The sequence below is a fragment of the Microtus oregoni genome, unplaced genomic scaffold, assembly GCF_018167655.1.
Source record: "Microtus oregoni isolate MIOR12 unplaced genomic scaffold, Mior012 000006F_ref0000085, whole genome shotgun sequence".
Classification (NCBI taxonomy): domain Eukaryota; kingdom Metazoa; phylum Chordata; class Mammalia; order Rodentia; family Cricetidae; genus Microtus; species Microtus oregoni.
Genome location: NW_024543065.1, coordinates 25,645,068 through 25,658,189, shown reverse-complemented (window position 1 = coordinate 25,658,189; position 13,122 = coordinate 25,645,068). Strand labels below are relative to the sequence as shown.

At 46.1% G+C, this 13,122-nt stretch overlaps 1 protein-coding gene across 4 annotated transcripts in view; it reads right to left on the bottom strand.

The window, feature by feature from the left end:
- Positions 1 to 13,122, bottom strand: part of Fyn (FYN proto-oncogene, Src family tyrosine kinase) — a 202,164-nt gene that overhangs the window by 149,821 nt on the left and 39,221 nt on the right. Inside the window, exon 1 of one of the 4 annotated variants that reach the window (XM_041653605.1) lies at positions 466 to 594. The exons of the other annotated variants lie outside the window; for them this stretch is intronic. The gene's annotated coding sequence lies outside the window, so the exon portion shown is untranslated. Of the gene's footprint in view, positions 1 to 465; positions 595 to 13,122 lie in introns of those variants that run through there. 4 annotated transcript variants of the gene reach the window in all.

The following is a 13,122-nucleotide window of genomic DNA, read 5'->3' as shown; positions in this document are numbered from 1 at the left end:
AGCAGAGCTTCACCATGCAGTAAACCTAAGGCAGATTTCAGTTACACACATACACGCGCATGCACCCCTTTATCATAGCAAACAGAGCTTTACTATGCTGTAAGCCTGAGGCAGATTTTAGTTACACACATACACACGTGCACACACACACACACACACACACACACACCCCTTCACTATAGCAAACAGAGCTTCACCATGCAGTAAACCTAAGGCAGATTTCAGTCACACACATCCACATGCATGTAGGTGCATGCACATGCACGCACACACACACACACAGCAGAGGCCTTTGTAGATCCAGTTTCCTGTTTTTCATTGTCAAATTTGTGCTGACTTATTTTTCAAGTTTGTGCAAGTAGGGGGTTGCATGAGCAATGATTCCATTGCACTCCTGGTAACAGCCCCACCTCCCTACTTTCTTAAATACCCAAACAAAATTTTAAAATAGTCCCACATGCTTACCCTTGGTGTCTCCTCCAGAGGGCCTGGCGACGAGAGCTTTTGAGACTACTTAAAAGCCTCATTTCAACGCGGGAGAAAGAAACACATCTACATCTAACAAAAATAGCTTAGGGATCAACTAAACACCCAAGTCACTTTCTTCAGCTCCTAAACCCAAGAACACTGCAAGACCATGACAGGCTGGGAAGGCATCCCCAGCTACCAGAGGACAGATGCTTTCTTTGGTTTCTTCTTTTACCAGAGCTATTAACAGCAGCAGGACACTAAATGAAAACCTCAGCAATAGGCTCCCATTGTATCTGACAAGGCTCAATTCATGAACCTTAGCTATTGCCTACTGAAGGGACCCTGTTCTACCAAAGCCCTGTTTATACAACTAACCACTGTGCACTTACACTCCCTTTAAAGATAGATGATACTTTTATGAAAAATGAATTGCATACAAAAGACTTATCTGTTTTGGCAAGATGCCAAAAACATAAACTCATTTAAAATATGCAAAACTAAACCACCAGATACCAATATTCCTTACAACCAAAAGAGGCGGCATGCGAACTTCTCTTTGAATTGCAGGGTAGTTACGATCCGCTATTGGCTCCTCATTAAGATGAGGAAGACAGAATTAATTCATAATGATTAGGAAATGGCCCGAGAAGCAGATTACCTGTAACTTATAATAAATATACTAATATGTTGACTATGGAGCTTAGAATATTGAAATTTAGATTGTTATATAAATTTATATACATAGTTAAATTAGAATGGTCGAACTGAAGGGACACCACCACCACATTCCCTCGCTGACTTGCTGAATATACACCGGCAGGTACTTTGACAGAGGGAGACAGGCAATGACAATGCTTCAGACAGCTCACAGTCCATGGAAAACAGACACACGATCATAAATGCGGCAACACGGTAAGTACTATGATTATTAAAATGCCCTGCCGAGAAATAGCAACACTCGAGTAGCTGGTAGAGCACAAAGCACACAAGGTAGGGATTGGTTTATGCCAGCAGGGTCATCGCTAATGTAGAACAGTTCCACATCATGATGCTGCTTATGTTAACCTACAAACTGGATCAAGGGGGAAAGGACCCGGAAAAGAAACCACATCCAGGGGTTAACGATGGACTCTGGAAAGGGGGAGGGACGGTGGTTTTAACTTTATTTTGTGGACATGAGTATTTTGTCTGTATGTGTGTCTGTGCACTGTGAGCTTGCCCAGTCCTTGTGGAGGCCAGAAGAGGGTGATGAGTTTTATGCAACTGAGTTACAGGCAGTGTTGAGCTGCCCTGTGGGTGCTGGGAACTGCAGCCAGGTCCTGTGCAGGGGTAAAAGGTTCTCTGACCTGCTAAGTCATCTCTTCAGCCACAAAAGGTGGGGCTTTTTTTTTTTTTAACTTCATCTACTGCTATATTATCTGATTTTTAAAAATGACTTTTGGGTCCTTGTAAAAGGACAAAAATAAATAATCACTCAGGCAGACAGCGTAGGAGGAGCAAAGCAGATCGAAGAGGTCGCCAAGGAAGAGTCACGGGAGCCCGAAGAGGCCAGCGCTGAGCATGGGAGCAGACCAACCACACCTCAGCCCATCTCCCTGATTGTGAGAGCCGATCTGGAACGTGGCCCTACCAGTGTGACAGGGTGAGAAAACAGGATGTGGGGAATGAGCTGCAGAAGGTCACAGGCCACAGGACAGGTGACATGCTGGAGCAAGGCGAGTTGGGAACAAGTGAAACTAGCCACTGTCTCTGTCGTGTCCATTACAAAACGCTAATCGTAATGTGTTTGTGAAGGTCAAAGAATACCTGTGGCCAGAGAGCACAGCTGTAGGTACTAAATGGAATGAGACAGGCTGGGAAACACTTATGGCAGGCAACCAGGAGGCTGGCTCTAAGAGAGCAAAATGCCCTATTTTAAAAGAGACCATAAATATATTTCGTTTGTTTGTTTACGGTTTTTCAAGACAGGATTTCTTTGTGTAACAGTTCTGGTTGTCCGGGAACTCACTTTGCAGCCCAGGCCGGCCTCAAACTTGTGATCCTCCTGCCTCTGCCTCCTTCAGCAAATCCTACCGGCATGCGCCACCACAAGCTATTTTTTTTTTAAATATGAGATATCTTGATTTTTAAATGATGGCTCAATTTAAAAAACAAAACAAAAACAATCAATCAAACAAAAATGACAAAATTAAAGGTGCACACCTTTAATCCCAGAACTCAGGAGGCAGAGATGGGGCAGATCTCTTCTGAGTTCAAAGGCCAGCCTGGTCTACAGAGTGAATTCCAGGACAGCCAGGGCTACACAGAGAAGCTCTGTCTCTAAAAGTAAGCAAAAAACTCAAACAACAACAACAAAATAAATACAAAAACAAGAAGAAAATAATAGCCAAATGAATGTGTCTGTGTGTTTCCTCAGTAGTGAGACTTCCTAAAGGCTTGGGGCTGAGGAGAAAATGACAGATTAAAGTATATGTTATTCCTCCCTCTTACTTTTTTAGGAAAGAAAACTTTGTACACGGCTCTTCCATACTTTTAGACAGAAGCAATACTTGAATTAAAAAGCCCCCTCATCTTCCTTTCAGGATTCAGGGCTCACAGCTCTGACCTCTTACATCATGCTAACATAGCAGACAGCCGAGGTCTGGAGTAAGCGCTAAAGTATGTGTCTGGGTGGGGCTCACAATTGACCGGTAATTTTTTTTTTTTAAGGAAAACATAAGGAAGGGCAGAAAAATCCCACAAAAAAATATCTGAACCTTCAAGCTGACTTTCAGTTTATCAAATTTCCTCAGGAAACAACTTCCCATTTGTAGCTGACTAATCCGACAACACGCCCAACAATTTCATTAGAATGCTATTTATAATCAGCTCAGTGTATCACTGTGCCACAGGACCCGAGAGCAGGCACATGACGTCATTGCAGGTCACTGGGAAGTACACAGCACTGGTAACTGGAAAGGGGCTTTAGCAGGATTGCATCTGTACAAAGTGAGACTCCTGTGTGTGTGGTCTTTAAAATCTTCACTGCGAATCCGGGAAAATGGAAAGGCATCTGTCTGAAGGTGTGTGTTTAGCAATGGCTCCTGAGCGAGCATCACTGGGTGAGCGGTCGCCACAGGTCTTCACTAGACTTCCCTTCGGTCTTCGTGGTGTGTTGGGGACAAATTTGATGATAGCAAAATAGTGCCCCTACTTGCAAATGACCTTTCTGCCGGGGCAGCAAACACACTCTCAGGCACGTGGAAGAGCTCCTGTCAGTACGCCAGGCTGAACTGTCTACTGGAGTCCACAAGACAGACAGCCAGGCAGGCACCCTTGAAGAGAGCAGAGAGGCTGACTAAGTGAATGTTGGGGACATGGCAGCCGGACGCCCTACCCTTGCCTGTGCGCCATGCATTCCTGCCTCTCCCTGTCCTCAACTCACACCCAGTCCTGCTCTGCCTTATCCCCCTGCCTCAGCTGCTTCATCTTACTTGCTTTCCTCAGCCACTCGGGTTTCCCTTGGTATCTGTTTCGGTTTGCATTTAGCCATTTCCTTCTCCAGACACTTCCCTTCTCCCATCTGATCTTCTTTTCCCACCACATTCCCTGCCCAGTCAACGGCAGTTCTCGGCCAAGGTGTTGCTACCAAATGTGATCCAGTGCAGGTTCACTTGAGAATTCTTCCCCATCGTGATCACTAATTCACACAGTTAACCAATGTGTTTGTGGGAAACCATCTTTATCCTCACGTACTTGTGAGGAGGAACTGCCCGTACTCCGTGCACAGCAAACATTGCCTAGCTGTCCAGACCTACCATGCACTTGTTGGGGTTAGAAGGACAGAAGGAGCCCATCACCTCTGATATATTGGGACAGGGCTCCAGTTTGCTAGGATCTCTTTGAAGTGAGTTTTCAAACAAGACAAAAATTCTACTTCCTAATTTGCCTGTAGAGTTTTGTTTGTTGTTGTTTTCAATTTACATGTTATGCTTCCAAGATGGGTGCTAAAATATATTTAACTGCTTCAAGGCTAGGAGCACACAGGATTTTGATCTGGCAATTGATATACTATGGAGTATCGAAGGTTTGTGTTTTTAGCAGTCGCATCATATAGAAGAAAGATAAATGATTTTGTAGTTAGAGATCTGGGCTCCAACGCCAGCATTTCTCTACCACACAGCACTGGCCAGGTACTTCATGCCAATAACTGGAGCTATCAAGAGCTGCCACACAGCGTTTCCGTGAGGATGGCGTCCTAGAGGTGACACAGAAGGAAGCCCAAGAACGCAGCCCTCAGCAGCTGGAAGGAAATGTGTGCTGCACAGTGCAAATTCTGGAGCTTTCCCCTGCCCACCCTTGGGGAAGATCCTTCCTCATCTTCGCTGTTTTGTGATGTAGACTCAGAGAAGTGGTAGGAAAGGGAGCCACGGTTAGGAAAGTTTGGGGGACACACACGTAAGAGTTGGAATGTGTGGGTAAAGCGGGAGGAACCAAGAGAGACTTGGCCTGCTGTAGATTCTGTATCCTACTATGGCATTGAGAAATCCAGTAAACAATTGGTTGTTCCGAATCCCTAGACTATACAGCACTTTTATACTTATTATAAAATGATACGGAAGGGCTGAAGTGAGTATTCTGTCCATTTTTAAAAATTAACCAGATATTGTGGGGGTGGAAGTGATCCACAGGCAAAAAGAAAGGTGGGAGGACCTGGGGAGGTGCAGGAAGGTGGCCCCCAGCAGCTGGAGGCTGGAGGCCAGGCCCAGTTCCCACCCTGACTCACTGGCTCTGGTGAGTCATGAGCATCTCTGTTTCAGTTTCTCCCTTGATCACAGGACAGGAGGACCGCATCATCACAGCACCCATGTTGGCCTTTAAAACCTGGCTTGGAAAAATGCCAAGAGCCAAGTCCTCCCTGCTTCAGCTTCTACCACAGCTTAGGCAGTAATAGCATGCATATGTGTGCATGGATTTATACATCTAGATGTGTCGGCACATGCGAGAACACACACATACACACACTTTGGAGGTAATCCTGCACACAGCTTTCTAAAAATCACCTGATTTGACATGATACCATCTATGCCCAAACAACCCTGAATCTAGAGTAGATTTTTTTCCTGAAAACCCCAAAGGCAAGGCTAATAGCCTCCCCATGTGCCTATGTGTACCACATGCCTGCATGCCCCATACACCTGTGTGTACCATACACCTGCGTGCACCATACACCTGCGTGTACCATACACTTGCGTGTGCCCCATACACCTGCGTGCACCATACACCTGAGTGTACCATACACTTGCGTGTGCCCCCATACACCACCTGCATGCCCCATACACTTGTGTGTGCCCCATACACCTGTGTGCACCATACACCTGTGTACCCCATACACCTCTGTGTACCATACATCTGCGTGTACCATACACCTGTGTGTAGCATACACCTGCGTGCACCATATACCTGCGTGCACCATACACCTGCGTGCACCATACACCTGCATGCATTCTCCATTTCCCTTCCTGGGATACCTGACACCCGTGCAAGACAGATGACCTCCTTGCCCAGCCTCATCCCCTGCCTCATCAATCTCCCTTCTTCCCCATCTAGGCTAAGTTCACTAATTTACCCTGCACACCCAGAACAGCACCTTGCTCATACCAGCCACTTTGGTAAAAGTCACAAACTCGTGACAACAGAAGAGGCCTCTTAGGGCTGTGCAGGGATGAGAAAACAGGCTCGTGGAAGACCCTCACTGGAGTCTACACTTTGCACCTTGCACTTTGTCTCGATGCTTCCATAGACACTTCTGATCCTGGGGCAACAGAGAACCTGCATGTGCAGGGCCACTGAAACAGCCAGCTCTGAACTCACTTGAAGCAAAGGAGTCCGAGAATAAACCCTAGCCTTTATTTAGGGAACAGCGAAGCCCAAAGAATAATGATAGCTCTGCGTAAGTGGCAGCTTTCACGTAAAGATCTCAGGACTTATGAGGGTGATGTGGGATTTCCGTCTGTGTGCTATGATTACCACTGATTAATAAAGAACTGCTTTGAGCCTATGGCAGGGAAGAAAAGAACTAGGTGGGGAAAATTAAACTGAATGCTGGGAAAAAGGAGGAGGAGTCAAAGAGAAGTCATGGAGCCAATAGCCACTTGGAACTTTACCCTGTAAGCCACAGCCACGTGGCAATACACAGATTAATGAATATGGATTAAACTAATATGTAAGAGTCAATAAGAAGCTAGAGCTAATGGGCCAAGCAGTGGTTTAATTAATACAGTTTCTGTGTTGAGTATTTCAGGGCTAAGCGGCCAGGAACCAACAAGCGGCCTCCTTACTACTACAAGAGGCCCTCACTCCACACTGTGAGGTGAGGTGTCATTATCTGTTCTTGGTCACGTGGGTTAAGAACCTGGGTGCTCCTTGACTTCACCGCAGGCTGATCTGAAGACACTCTGGGGCCATGAGTCCTCCTCATAGTTCTTCCCATCCTTATTAACACCAAAAGCAGCTCTACAGAGCAGTTACAGTGACAGGAGTTTATCTTCTCTTAGGTGCCCCTACAACTGCAGCAGCCCATGCCGATTTAGGGTGCAGAGAAATGACAGCACTCAGCACTGGGTTGTGCCATCTCTCCTGTCAGATCAACAGAGCCTGGGATTTCATGAGCTTGTCCTAGAGAAAGGACAGCCACAGGCACATTTGTCCTGGAGGCTTTGACTGCCCACACAATTACAGCACTCCCAATCATTCCCCGGTTATTAAGACCTACACTGCAGGCCGATTAGAGGGAGGTACAAGGCAAGCCCTGCAGAGGAGTCCATGAGACCCGGCCAGACAACATTCTTCCTTCTTTGGGCTGATGGGGAAACGGTGGATCTGAAGCTGAGAGCTCACCGCCAAGCTACCCAACCCCTGTTCTCACAGGCAGGACGGCTCATCCTCTTTCACAACCCTGACTGAGATGGTAACAGGCTAAATGGCAGAGACCAAAGTGAAAGGAAGCAGTCCCACAAGGCTCACCTTTCCCCATGCCGAGCCCACAGCCCTGCTCTCTCTTGTCATAGCCGGCATTCTGTGAGGTCCTCTGTGCTCCAGTCTCTGGGACTATTTGCAGATCTTCTACTCAAACCATGAGCATCATGACCCAGCTCCTTAGCCTGTCTCCTCAGGTTCTGGCCCCTTGGAATGGGTGGGGATTTTTACTAAGCTCGAGAAGACCCAAGGTTTTTTGAGACACCTTCTGTCTATATCATGTGAAAAATAATTCTGTGACCAAGGGAATTTAAGAGACCTGTGTATAAAACATGGCAGACAACTGTGGAGTCTCAAATATTTACAAACAGTTACTACAGTGTCATGGTTTGAATATGAGATGTCTTCCAAAAGCTCCTGCTTTGAACGCCCAGGCCCCAGCTGGTGGTGCTATTTTGTGAGGTTCTCGAAACTTTAGGACGTTAGATCTTCTAGGCAGTCAGATACCAATAAGCTCAGCAAAGAAGAGGAAAGAACCACGGCCTGGGTGTGCATTAAAACAAAAGGGGGAAACCAGGAGTCAGAAAGTCAAGGCTAAGAAGCTGACTTTACTGCTGTCTGACCTTAGACGAGTCATTTGGCCACTGCTTGAGGCTTGCTTAGCTGTCAGAATGAAGTGGTCGGAGATAATCCCGAAGGTTTCTCCCAGCTGTATAAGTCTATGAAATATTGAGACAGACAAGCTTTGGGAACTTGCTTAACCCCCTCCTCAGATATTTAGGGGTGGACCCTGTGCTCGGCTGGGTGCTGAGAGGAGGAACAAACTGACGTCTCTGTACTATCTGCTTAGCCAGGAGGCAGTCACTGCCTCAGCATCCGGAGGACGCTGCCCATGCAGGGCAGCCAGGGCTTATCTCCTGATTCTCTTGGTATCCCTCCTCTCAGATTTCTACAAGTGTTCCAGAACTATATTGATCCACCGGCCCAATGGAGTCAAGCGGACAACAGCAGGGGATAGCTGCTGAGTGGGCAGAGCTGAAGACCTCCAAAGGTCAAGGATGCTTGGACCATCTCCTGGAGAGCTCAAGGGCTTCTAACAACACCAAGTGTCAGGTACCCAAGCACTGCGGGTTGGCAGCCTGGCAACCTGCCTGAAGATCCTCTTAGGTGGGCAGTGTAGCAGCAGCGTGTGCAGATGGGGGATAAGAGTTCCTGGAAACTGGCTGGTGGGAAGGGGAAAGCTCTGCATCTGCTGTGGACAGTGACAGAGACCCAGCGAGATGACAAGGAGGTGGGAAGCAAGACAACACACACAAGAAAGACTTGGCTGGCAAGGCATGACTGGACGAGGGCTGTGAACAGGTGTTCAGGGATGGGAGTCCAGGTACCAGGAGACTGGGACAGGACAGGAGCTGAAGGCCTGCATAAGGCAGCGCTGGCGGCATAGGAGGCAGAAGTGACAGAGCTGTCAAAGCAGCACAGCACAAGAGGCCATCAGGCATGCCTTGGAGACTGGGCAGAGGGGGAAGTTCATGACTGTCCAGCAAGACTGAGGAAGTAATACAGTATTCTGGAAATCAGTGGTAGTGGAAACGAATCTGCTTCTGTCATATTAAAACTGGAAATTAAGATAATTGGGTAAAAGTGTCCAACTTGTTGGCAGGCAGGCTTCTGGGAGAAGAGGTGACGGGGCACTCAGACAGATTTGTACAGTGTGCTCTTCTAGAATAGATTTTTTTTTAATTTATTTATTTATTAAAGATTTCTGTCTCTTCCCCGCCACCGCCTCCCATTTCCCTCCCCCTCCCCCAATCAAGTCCCCTTCCCTCCTCAGCCCGAAGAGCAATCAGGGTTCCCTGCCTTGTGGAAAGTCCAAGGAACCCCCACCTCCATCCAGTTCTAGAGCCTAGAATGGATTTCTATCTTCTGCTCTTGAATGGGCATTTAGGGGGTCCAGGTACTTTTTCAAAGAGGTATTTCGCATTTGTGCTTGGACGTTTTCTCTTCTATTTGCTTGGAAAATCTGCTTTGTTACAATATAGTAAGATTAATGTGCTAAGCTGGTCATGGTGGTACACGCATTTAGTCACAGTACTCGGGAGGCAGAGACAGGCAGATCTCTTGAGTTCGAGGCCAGCCTGGCCTACAGAGGGAGTTCCAACCAGGGCTATGCAGAGAAACCCTGTCTTGAAAAACAAAAAACCAACCAAACAAAAAGCTGTACTAAAACTACTCATCACCAAACTTAAGAACCATGGATGAGCTCGATACTTGCTGTCTTATCGAAGACAGTTGGCATTGCCAAATATTTAACTCAGAAATTTTAAAATTAAAATGTTAAAAAAAATCATACCTTTTTTGGATAGAGTCTTGCTATATTTGTCTAAACTGCCCTTAAAGTTGAGATCCTTGTTCAGCCTCCACCGTGATGGGATTACAGGTATATACCACCATGCCCCATGCCCCTTTTAAAAAATGATGGAGGAAGGTCATTGGCTAATAAAGAGACTGCCTTGGCCCATCTGATAGGGCAGAATTTAGATAGGCGGAGTAAACAGAACAGAATGCTGGGAGGAAGAGGAAGTGAGCTCAGAAATCATGCAGCTCCTCTCAGAGCCAGCTGCAATGAAGCAAGCCGCCAAGTCAGACATGCTGAATCTTTCCCGGTAAGCGCACCTAGTGGTGCTATACAGATTATTAGAAATAGGCTAAATTAATATGTGAGAATTAGCCTAGAAGAGGCTAGATATAATGGGTCAGGCAGTGTTTAAAAGAATACAGTTTGTGTGTTGTTATTTCGGGGTATAAGCTAGCCAGGCGGCAGGGAGCAGGGCAGCAGGAATGCAACCCGCAGCTCCCTTCAACAAAAAAGCACATTTAAAACCTTTCAAGTATAGGGTCCTTGTAAACGCCGGCATACATGGCCTTTCCCCACCTGGGTCTGCCAATATTTACAGCTAGGTCAAAGACTCTGTGAGGAACAGTCCCTGGAGCTACTTCCAACAGGTACAGATTTTTAGTGCCCCAACATGATGCGATCAAGTAGACTGTGCAGTGACGATAAATGTGACATGCCTGTTACTATAAATACATATAACATAGTCTCCCAACCCACTTAATTACTTCTCGTGTAAAGCTGTGCAATTAACAAAACTGTCTGAATTCTGAAAATGGGAAAAGCCTTCCTGTCTCTCTTCGGTAGTTTTACAATCCTAACAATAGACTTAACGAAACCTTTTAAAAAGAGAAGACGATTATATCAATGATGGAGGCATGTAAAAATTCGTCACAGAGATCCTCATGCTGTCTGATGGGTTGAATGCATCATCGTACCCTAGAGGGGAGGAAGAATAAAGAGCAATCACAACCTTCTGAGGGAATACTGTGGGCCCAAGATGTGCCTGTCTTCACCAGTCACCGGGGACTATGCCCACACTAGAAGCTGGAGAGGGATGTGTGCAGTCTATCAGGTAACTGGGAGACGGCCAGAGGAACGCTGCCTGTGGAACATGAGCTGATGCTACATATCCTTTTCCTGAGGAATGCAATCATCATGCAGTTGATACAACATTTCCCCCCAGAAAACACAACAACCTGAAGTCTACTTCCTGGAGAGCTGCCTGGGGCTGCTAGAATCCGCTGCATCCGAGAGTCTCAGGGACTGTGCCAACTGACTGACTGGTCTGTCTGCAGCTCCTATCCCTACACCGTGGTTGGCCTCATACTAATGCGGGCTGGTGTAGGGCAATGAAATCCGGGCTGTGAGGAACTGTGGCCTTGGACATGAAGATGCTATTCCCACCGACCCATCTGTAGGTGACACAGGCCTGCCTCGGAGCCTGGAACTGGAAGCGACCAGAACTCATTGTTGCTCACCTCCTGTAACTTTAATTAGTTGTACATCTCAAGATGCTGAAGCTTAAAACACAATACACGAGGGAATTACTGAGTAATTTTTGAACTTGAGATCGGAGGGCTCTTAGCAACTGACTGTCATGTGATCCAAAAAGGAAGCGAACATAGATGCCCTCAAATTAATAAGCAAATTTCGGTCAAAATACACATATTTAAACAGTTGAAATTTTCAGTTTTAGGAAGTTCAGTTGTTCAAATTTCCCCTTGTCATACGTCTTAGTCACTGTTCTGTTGCTGTAAAGAGACACCATGATCAAGGCAACTCTTATAAAAGAAAACATTTAATTGCGGCTTGCTTACAGTTTCAGAGTTTAGCCCATTACCATCACCATGGGCAGCATGGTGGCATGCAAGCAGACATGGCAGTGGAGTAGCAGCTGAAAGCTAAATCCTGATCCATAGACAGAAAGAGAGACTCTGGACATGGTATGGGCTTTTGGAACCTCAGAGCCCACCCCCAGTGACATGCTTCCTCTAACAAGGCCACACCTCCTAATCCTTTTAATCCTTTCAAATAGTGTCACTCTTTGATGACTAAGTATGCAAATACATGAACCTATGGGGGCCATTCTTATTCAAACCTCCACAGCACAGAAGGCCAAGGATTCTTTCTTACTCATCAGTTGCTTCTCTAAAATTATCATCAGTTGTCAGTGCTAAAAAAGAAGTCCCAAGAGGGTGTAATCAGAGCTGGGCCACAACAGGACAGAATAGAAACCATACAATAAAAGGACATCACTCGTGGCTTCTGGGTGTGGACCGGGTGAGGCTAGTTTTACCAGGGAAGGGGAACCAGGGAAGAACAGGAGCCAGAGTGGAGAGGGGGCGCTGAAAGGCCAATTGGCCACAGCCTTGTGAATGGGGTAGATGAAATGTCTTTTAGTTCCTGAGGCAGCCTGTGCCAAGCAAAGAAGCTTCTCTAAGGTCAACCAGCTGGTTAGGGAGAAAGCAGCAACGGGAATCCAGACTGCTTGCTCTTAAACTCACTGTTTAATTAATTTTATTATAAAATTATATAACCACATTAGCAAACATAGAGGAGGAAATCCCATAATCTCAGACCCCAAAACAACAGCTAGTATTTCAGTGTGATTTCTGTAGTCTTTTCCCTCATAGAAATTTTGTTTTCAAAGTTAAACTCATAGTCCACAAGTGATTTCCTACCCTGCTTCCTTCTTATTTAACAACTTAAACATCTGTCCAGCTTACTTAGTAATTTGAGCAATCAACATCTTAACTAAAACTTTTTCCTTTACTCCATGGAGCTTTACAGTTTACCTGATGCAACTTCAATTGTGGGACCAGCAGGGTTCCTTCCCATTTTTTTTTTTTTTTTTGCAATATACCTGTTAGTTACAGAACACCATGGTGTTTCTTCAAATTGGAAATTTTGGCATCAAAAATTTCAAACAGGCGATACTACTTGTCAATACATAATGAAAAGCCAGGATGTTTTTATCTTGACCATCCCAGCATCAGTGCTCTCCTGGCCTGGAATCAAATGCATCTGATGAGTGTTATTAATGAAGAGGGTCCAAAAATAACAAGTTAAAAAAAGCCGCCCTTCTCGGCCTCCAGAGGCCACGAGCTTTTAATGGTTCAATGCTCCACTTTCCATTTCAGTAATGGCAACAAAAGAAGTTGCCCATCCGCAGAACTACATTTGGAAAAGTGGGAATTCTTTGAAAAGCAAACATACCCCTCTGGCTTAAAAACCAGGGTAGTCAGAATTTGCAGTCATTCCGCTCCCTAAGGACTGTGTCATAGTTCAGAGTAAGC